The sequence below is a fragment of the Lutra lutra genome, chromosome 12, assembly GCF_902655055.1.
Source record: "Lutra lutra chromosome 12, mLutLut1.2, whole genome shotgun sequence".
Classification (NCBI taxonomy): domain Eukaryota; kingdom Metazoa; phylum Chordata; class Mammalia; order Carnivora; family Mustelidae; genus Lutra; species Lutra lutra.
In genome coordinates, this window is record NC_062289.1 from 57,113,610 (window position 1) to 57,122,053 (window position 8,444).

Consider the following 8,444-nt stretch of genomic DNA (forward strand, 5'->3'; position numbering starts at 1 on the left):
TTGGACCCACAACCCATTGGGGCATCTGTAGGAGAAAAAGAGGGCTTCACTTAACCTTCTCTGGAGCTCCAGATGAATGTGTCCTCTCAGCCCATGTTCCTTTTATGAATTTCAAATGGATTTGAAATCACAACTTTGACATTCTTTAAGAAGGAATTACCCAAGCCAGCCTTAAATAATTTAAAGTGGGAATGAAACTTGAAGCATTAGACAGAATCTCATCTGATCTGTCCTGCAGCTACTGTAGGTTCTAGAAGAGATGAAGTTTATATTGCCTTTGACAAATAGAGAGCAGCTTTAGCTTATTGCTACGGTACAGTTCTTGAGATATTTTCCCAGTTGGGTAACATCCCTGGACAGATGTCTGACGGCAATCGGGAAATGACATTGCTATTACAAAAACTGCAACAGAAGTACAGGTTCCTTCCAGAGTGACTGGGTGTTTGATGCAGACCATGAAGAAAACTCCCAACCACCAGGGTCAAGAGAACAGGATAGTTTCGAGCACCTGCGCAGACGTCAGTCCCCAAGAAGGATAAGTTTCCTAAAAATGTTTCCTTAACAAAAAGCAGCATACTTTTTAAAAGGCCTAAAATTAGGGAAAAGGGATTTTAGAAAGTCTTCCCATTTTGTGTTCTGGATCTCAGCTTGTGCTAAGTTGCTAGACAGAGCCCCTGGCCCTCCATGTGGCAAAGGATGATATCTCTCAGACAACCACTGCTAGGATATCTACTGCCTGTGACTCTGGAAACAAACAGAAACTCCAGTGCTCACCTGGATCAGAAGAAAGCCCTGCAGATGCCTGCACTTGCCGGCCAGCCCCTGGGGGAGTGTGCCAGATGGTGCCCTCCAAACTGGGCCAATCACGGATTCCTCCCCGGAGGAGATGTGGCTGCTGCCTCCTCTCGCGGGGGAAAATACTCTATCCATCTCCTTTGGTGAGGAACATTTGCTTAAGATAAACTGATCAAAATAAATCAGCAAAAGAAGACATATCAGGACACAGAATTGCCAAATGACATGCTAGAAGCCTACACTTAAAGCCATCCCACTCTCCACTAAGCACCCCACAATGGAGCTACATGAACCAGATGTAGAAGTTTTGTCTTAAGAGGAAATGAGGGGGGACACCTGGGTGGCTCAGTCGCTTAAGCCGTCTACCTTCGGTTCAGGTCATGATCCCAGGGTCCTGGGATTGATCTCCACATCAGGCTCCCTGCTCAGCAGAGTCTGCTTCTCCCTCTCCCTCTGCCCCACTTCTGTGCTCTCTCACATTCAGTCTCTCAAATAAATAAATAAAATCTATAAAAAAAAAAAAGAAGAAGAAGAAGAAATGACACAGTTGCGTGCATGAAGAGCAAAGGCATTCTTAAAAACCCACTAATGTGACAAACTCTCCAAGCCCCATCTGGGGAAATTCCACAAACACTTTACTATAGGAATTTTTTGTCAGCCTGTGTCAGCTCCATTGAGCTTATCACCAGTTCTGAACCAACTGTCATTGGGGTCTACCAAGGACAATTATCTGAAGTCAGGAAAAACCACACACCACAGAAATGAAGTCCCAGGTCGACCCCTGGACCTGATCTCAGTGTTACTCGAAGGATTTCTGTCACCATGGTCTGTGGAGGATGGAATCCAATTTGTGAAAGAGGCAGCTCCTCACACTTTGGCACACCTCAGAAAGCTCATCAGTAGACATGAAGGTTCTGCTGTGACCAAGGGGATGATATGGTGATGAAATACAGGAGACTGATGTTAAGGCCAGCATTAAACCCAGGCCTTCACATCAGAGGACTTGACCATCAAAAAGAACTTCGTGCCTGTTCAGACTGCATGCATTTCTCTGGTGTGCTGATGCCTTCTCAGTTGAAAAGTATGTTTGATGCCCTAAGCAGTCTTCCTTTATCAGAAGATTCCCCTGAAAATGGTAAGACTAACATTAGAATCTCCTTCTCTACAAACTACCAGAACAATGAGGACCAGTGTCCTCAAATTGGTAGTTCTTTGTATCTTTTAATATTTTTTTAGTATTTTAAATTGTGCGCTTTACAAATATACTCTATTTGGTAAGTACTTACACATAGACTGAAACCCCAAAGAATCAAATATCAGGGATTAATTATTTCTAGAAATAAGTCACAAAAGTGTTACCTTAGAAGAAATTTCAAGAGATAACTAAAGCATGGGTTCCTTACCTGACAATATTGCCATTTGGGGCCAGATAATTCTTTGTGGCAGGGGTAGGGGGGGAGACTGTTCTGGGTGCAGTAGGATGTTTAGCAGTATCCCTGGTCTCTACCCATTAGATAAATGCCAATCACACTTCCCCTTCTCCCTTAGTTGTGACAACCAAAATTAGGTCAGACAAATGTCCCCTTGCTGAGAACCACTGAACTACTTCTCTTGCGTGAATATTACACTTATCTCATGGTATAATATTTCATTCATGTTCTCTTTGTATCCAGAGAGCAAATAGCCATATAAATTACTATCCTTGATGGTATGTTTTATCTTTTTTTTTTTTTTAAGGTTTGGAAGATTTGGGGGAGAAAAAAAGAAACTTAGAGGTCTGCCTGAGTTCAGAGTCTCTATCATTAGGCTAGAAAACCTAAAAGCAGGTCATTCTACCCCGTGCCTCTGGAAATGCTAAGGAGGAAAAGGACATTTGCAAAGTATTTTTCACAAGAGGCTTTGTGAGCAGCTGTAACTATAAAAGCCCCAAATGCTATTAGAGGAGGGGCAGGACTTACAGATCAATCCATGAAACTCGAAAGGAGAGATGCAATGCTATTTTAGAAAAAGAAAGGTAACTTAAGCATCTGGAGACCTCATAGATTTAGTGACTACCATGCAGGCCACTCTATAAAACAACAAAAAACCTTACACCTTTTGTCCGGGAGCTTGGAGTCCCATACAGGAGCCGAGGTCATGCACATGTGGCCTTTCCATATCCCATGCTCATCCTTTGCTGACTCCTGATTTGTTCATTCACTCTAGTCGGTCCATTCCACCTGAGGAGGGCAGTTGAGAATTATTCTTCTGCCTCCACCAGGTCAGGATCTGGGCTGCTGAGCAGGAGCAGGGGAAGGACACAGCTTCTGTACCATCAAAGTCACTAAAAGGTCTCTTGTCATCAGCTCTACATGAGTGATGAGACTTTCCCCATTCCATTAGTATAGGTCATTGGGATTTGGTGCTAGGCATGTCTAATGTTTCCTAACTACTCTATTACTGATGGTGGGGAGAAAAAAAATCCTGGATATTACACACCTACCTTGCCAATTATAAATCTCTAATCCAATGGCATCCAGCCTGCCATTGCTGACCCCCAGGATGAGGCTGTTCTTTGAGGAGGTATGAAAATCCAGGGTGATACTTATATCCCATCAGACATTGTTGCCTTTCTTGACTGACACTTAGCAAAGATAACCCTGAGTATGGGCTGAGCCCAGCCCAGCCTGCCATCCCCCAAGAAGGCTCAAGCTCAGACTCAGAGAGGCCAAGGGTTGGGCTGGGCTTGCTGCCTATACAGTTGAGGATGAGGTATGGGTAGACCTGGCCCTAGTTTCTTTTCTGATCCAGCTCCATCCCCACCAGGTCACTTCTACCCTCTGACTCCCCACTTCCTCAGCTGTAAGATGACCCAAGTTTAGCTTTGGAAGAAGACACACCCCATCATTGGGGCTGAGCCAAACCAGAGCACGAAATGGCTAATCCTTTCTCATCCATTGCCAGGTAAGCATTGGGCACCCAGCAGATTTGCATTTTTGACAAGTGCCAATCTTAAATTCTAGGATGATACTATTCAAACTGTGGTCTGGGATCTGGCACCAGTTGGCAAACTGTTTCTGGTCCAAGATAAGGTAGGCAGAAAGAACAGGAGCAAGCTCTGAGAAACGTATATGTAATATTGGGATAATTCCTCAAAGCCCCAGGACAGGATTGGTGAACTCGTCTCATTGAATAGAGTACAGAGCAGTTCGGGTAGGACTTGAATGGTGAGCGCCACATGACTCAAGCTGTATACTTGCTATGCACAGTAGGACCTCCTCCTCACACGGCCTATCACTTTAAGATCTGTCAGCTGTAATCCAACATCCTCCAATCTATACACATTATTCATTTATAATTTGTCTTTACAATCATTTTGACTTTTAATTACGATTTTTTAATGTAAACATACACATATTCGTAGCTCCATTAGGCAAGTAAATTTGACGAAGTACTAAAACCGGAGTGTGATTTATGGGAAAGTTACTAATGAGTCATGAATGAAACTGATACTGAAGTGACATTTACTTGCCAAACAAATTCAAAACAAAAAAATTCTTTGAGAAAGAGTTTTGAATTAAAAGGCTGACAGAAGCAGATGTTTGGTATTACACTATAAACATTAAAGCTTTTGGGCGCTTCACAAGGAATTGCTTCTTAGGTTGCTAAAACTAAAAATCCATTTATAATTACTGAACGATTAGCAAAAGATTGCTTTGGTGATGCTTGCTTAGAAGTAGGTGAAACAGGAAAAAATGGGGCTCAAGAAACACTTTCCAATCAGATGTGTTCAGAAACTGGCTATTATGATTTAAGACCAACTCATAAAACATATAATGTTGCCTATTTTTCACTGCAACTTGGCAACTACAAAGATCTTGCTAAAATGAGCTAATTTGAACATGATAGTAAAAAAAAAGGATTCTCCGCCCCACCCCCGCCCCAGCTTTCTTGCTAACAAATGTGCTTGGAATTTAAGTTTTGAGTAGGAATGTGTTCTGATGGCACCTCTGCAATGAGAGAAAAGCATTTTGTGAGAGTTCCCTGGATGGAGAGCTTGCAACTGATTGTAATCGGTTCACAGCTCCTGTCATGGAGAAAAGTCTTGCTATGAAATATGTCAGCTTACCTAAAACCTATGCTTAGCGACGCAGCAAAAACTAACACGGTAAATTGAAGATTATTCTTTTTATAATGTCATAATATGGAAGTTGAGTCATAACTGGTACTGCATGCTGAATTAGGATCTTTATGGAGAAGAAGTTGTGTCAAGAATGACATTCTTGGGGCGCCTGGGTGGCTCAGTGGGTTAAAGCCTCTGCCTTCGGCTCAGGTCATGATCTCAGAGTCCTGGGATCAAGCCCCGCATCGGGCTCTCTGCTCAGCAGGGAGCCTGCTTCCTCCTCTCTCTGCCTGCCTCTCTGCCTGCTTGTGATCTCTCTGTCAAATAAATAAATAAAATCTTTAAAAAAAAAAAAAAGAATGACATTCTTGTGTCAAATTCTTGCCTTATGTTTCTACAAAATAAGTTAATTTGGTTCTAATTTTTTATTTTTTTATTCTAATTTTTTAAAGTGTAAACCAGATAGTCTTGCTTATTTGTTGCTATCTTTGATTTTTTAAAAAATATTTTATTTATTTATTTGAGAGAGAGAGCATGCACATGGAGAAGGAGAAGCAGACTCTCCACCGAGCAGAGGAGATCTGCTGGGATCACAACCTGAGCCGAAGGCAAACTCTTAAAGACTGAGCCAGCCAGGTGCCCCTCTTCAATATTTTAATGATTTTTATACTTCTGTGGAAGGAAGCATAGCAACATGTTTTGCCAGTGAATATATGATTGTAAGGGAAAAATAAAAGAAGCTTGGAAGAACACAATTTTACAGATTTTTGACATGTTCCATAATTCAAAAATGACTGTCAATAAAGACTGTCAATGAAGTAGGTGATGATCTTTGTATTGCCAATCTGAAAAGTTACAAACATCCTATGAATTTGACCAAATGCTTTAAATTTTATTTTTCATTACTAGAATAGCCTATGTAGGAAAATCATGGCTCTGACAAGTAATTTCAATAAAAGGTAGTTGACATAAAACTATAACTTCATGAAATAAATTGTGGAACTAGCTGATGGACTGAAAATGAATTTTGAAAATGCAGCATCAGTTGGGTCATTTCCGATCAAAGTTAAAAATGAACTTGCTGAAATTAATCTCCTCTTATACTGCAATCAACACACCTCTGTGAGGTTAGTTTCTCTAAAGAGTTTTTTAACTACTTTATTTCAGGGAGAGGAGTGAGAGAGAGAAGGAGAGGGAGAAGGAAAATTCTCAAGCAGACTCCCTGTTGAGTGCAGAACCGGACATGGAACTCAGTCTCAGGACCCTAAGATCATGACCTGAGCTGAAATCCAGAGTTGAATGCTCAACCAGCTGGGCCACCCAGGTGCCTTCTCTAATGAGGTTTTAAAACAAAATGTAGGAAGTCACTTAGATATACCTTAGCAAGTAATGTCATAAACCCAAATTATTTTAGATAAATTAACAAGAAGTGAGCACGTTTGTGGAATAACAAAATACTACAAGTGTAATAGGGATTCTTCATATTAATCACCTATATGCATACTTTCAATGAATGTGTACTGGTTTTAAAATTACTTTTTGTTGGGTGCCTGGAGGGCTCAGTGGGTTAAGCCTCTGCCTTCAGTTCAGGTCATGACCCCAGGGTCCTGGGATCGAGCCCCACATCGGACTCTCTGCTCAGCAGGCAGCCTGCTTCCCCCTCTCTCTCTGCCTGCCTCTCTGCCTACTTGTGATCTCTGTCTGTCAAATAAATAAAATCTTTAAAAAAAAAATAAAATAAAACTGGTCTTTCGTTATCGACAATTTGAGAGACAAATTACTTAATATTACCTCTTCCCATAACTCTCCTTCTATGCTCTTTTTATCTAGGTCAAATTTTCATTTCTGTTACTGGACACCTTCCCTTAATTATAGGTAAAAATGTTATTTAAGGCTCAGAGAAATTAAGCTGTAATAATGAAAGAGGTGATTATTGAAATCAGTGAATCTCACTGTTGGATTTAGAAGAAATATATAGTTCAGTATCCTGCCCAAATTTGGGAGTTGGTTCTATAAAATACTGAGAACAACAACAACAACAAAAACCCCACTGGATTTAGGTTTTAATAGTTGCAGTGTTGAGGGAGTAGGCTCTGGAGTCAGTCTGAATAAATTCGAGCCTTGATTTTGCTCCAATGTGCTGTACGACCTTGGACAAATTACTTAAATTCTCTGATAGACAGTAGCCATAGTCTCTTCATTTGTACAGGGAGGATAATAACAATACCTACCATAAAGAGTTCAAGGAAGGATTAAACGAGACTGCATATGGAAAAATCCCTTAATAGTGCTGGGCCGGGAGTCAGTAATTGTTAGCTCTTGTCATAGTTACTGTGCAAAGCATTTTCACTGGCAGCTATCAAAGTCGACCTCTGCCACAGTTTATGAGGTAGCAGGGAGAATATTCTTAACATTTCAGAAATGAGGACATACAGGCCTGGGGAATTAAATCACCAACTCAAAATCAGAAGCAGACAGACTTCTCATTTACGAAACCAAGCTCTTTCCACCAAGGGGTCAGCCTTCCTGGCAAATGATTGCCGGATCCCAGGAATGGGATGTTCATTCAGCCCAATCCTTACCTTCTTCAATCAAGTCTCAACTGGCCTCCCTGTAGTTTCCATCTCTTGGTCTGGCCATGCTCTCTGACGCAAGGGAATAAAAAAGGTACAGGGAACCTAGAAACCGAAAGAGTGCATCTTTCCCCAACTCCACACTAAAGGGCTGGAGCCTCCCCGCCAAGAGGCCACAGCCCAGACCCCCAGTCTCCTAGCTGCCCTCACCTGGAGATCTGGGCTTCCTTTTGCTTCCCACAACCTCTCCCCAAATTCCTGAGTCTCCCAGAAACTCCCAAGAGGAGATCAGAGGGCCAAGTGAGTTCGGCTCCTTCCAGTGCTACCTTCACTAACAGCACACACTCCAGTCCCCTCCTGATTGCTTTATCGTCCTGAGGCAACTCTGGGTAAATAGAATTATTTTACTCCGCTCTCCAATTTACTGCAGGAGATTATGAAAGGATGACACCTAGCTTCACTAGAAATCCCTCCAACTTCTCAGCAATCACTTTCAACATCCCTCTGTGAAAACCCACTGTTCACAGCTTCTCTCCCCCAACTCTCAGGCCTTGCAGTGGCCTGACCTCTCTCTTTACGGACAAGGGGCAGCCACCATTCCCTGCTTTCTACAGAACTGATATGAATGCCACCGTCTCCAGGTACCAGACCACACCTTTCAACCCTTTCCAACCGCCTAGACAACTCCCACCTACCGCTGCAGGTCGACTCCGCCCACTCCCCAACCGCCACGCCCGTGGTTGGGCTGGCCCCGCCCCCGCCCCGCCAAGCCCTCTGGTTTCCAGGCCACGCCCCCACGCCTCTGTAGCCCCGCCCCAGCCCTCATCCCGGCGGGCTTCGCCTTTTCACGCACTTCCGGTGTAGGCCTGCCTGCCCGCCATTAAAAGCCGGATAGGCCTGAACGTCGACGCTTTCTTCGTCTGGGCGCGTCCTCGTTCTCTTTCACCACAGCGTCCCAAATGGGGTGGCTTTGA

At 42.9% G+C, this 8,444-nt stretch overlaps 1 long non-coding RNA gene across 1 annotated transcript; it reads right to left on the reverse strand.

Moving 5' to 3' along the window:
* Nucleotides 1–1,264: 1,264 nt before the first annotated feature.
* On the reverse strand, nt 1,265–8,141 carry LOC125082709 (uncharacterized). The gene is made up of 3 exons (XR_007122049.1): nt 8,037–8,141; nt 7,480–7,575; nt 1,265–1,921 (listed from the first exon to the last, which is right to left on the reverse strand). It is a non-coding gene; the product is annotated as an uncharacterized LOC125082709 (long non-coding RNA).
* Nucleotides 8,142–8,444: the final 303 nt, after the last annotated feature.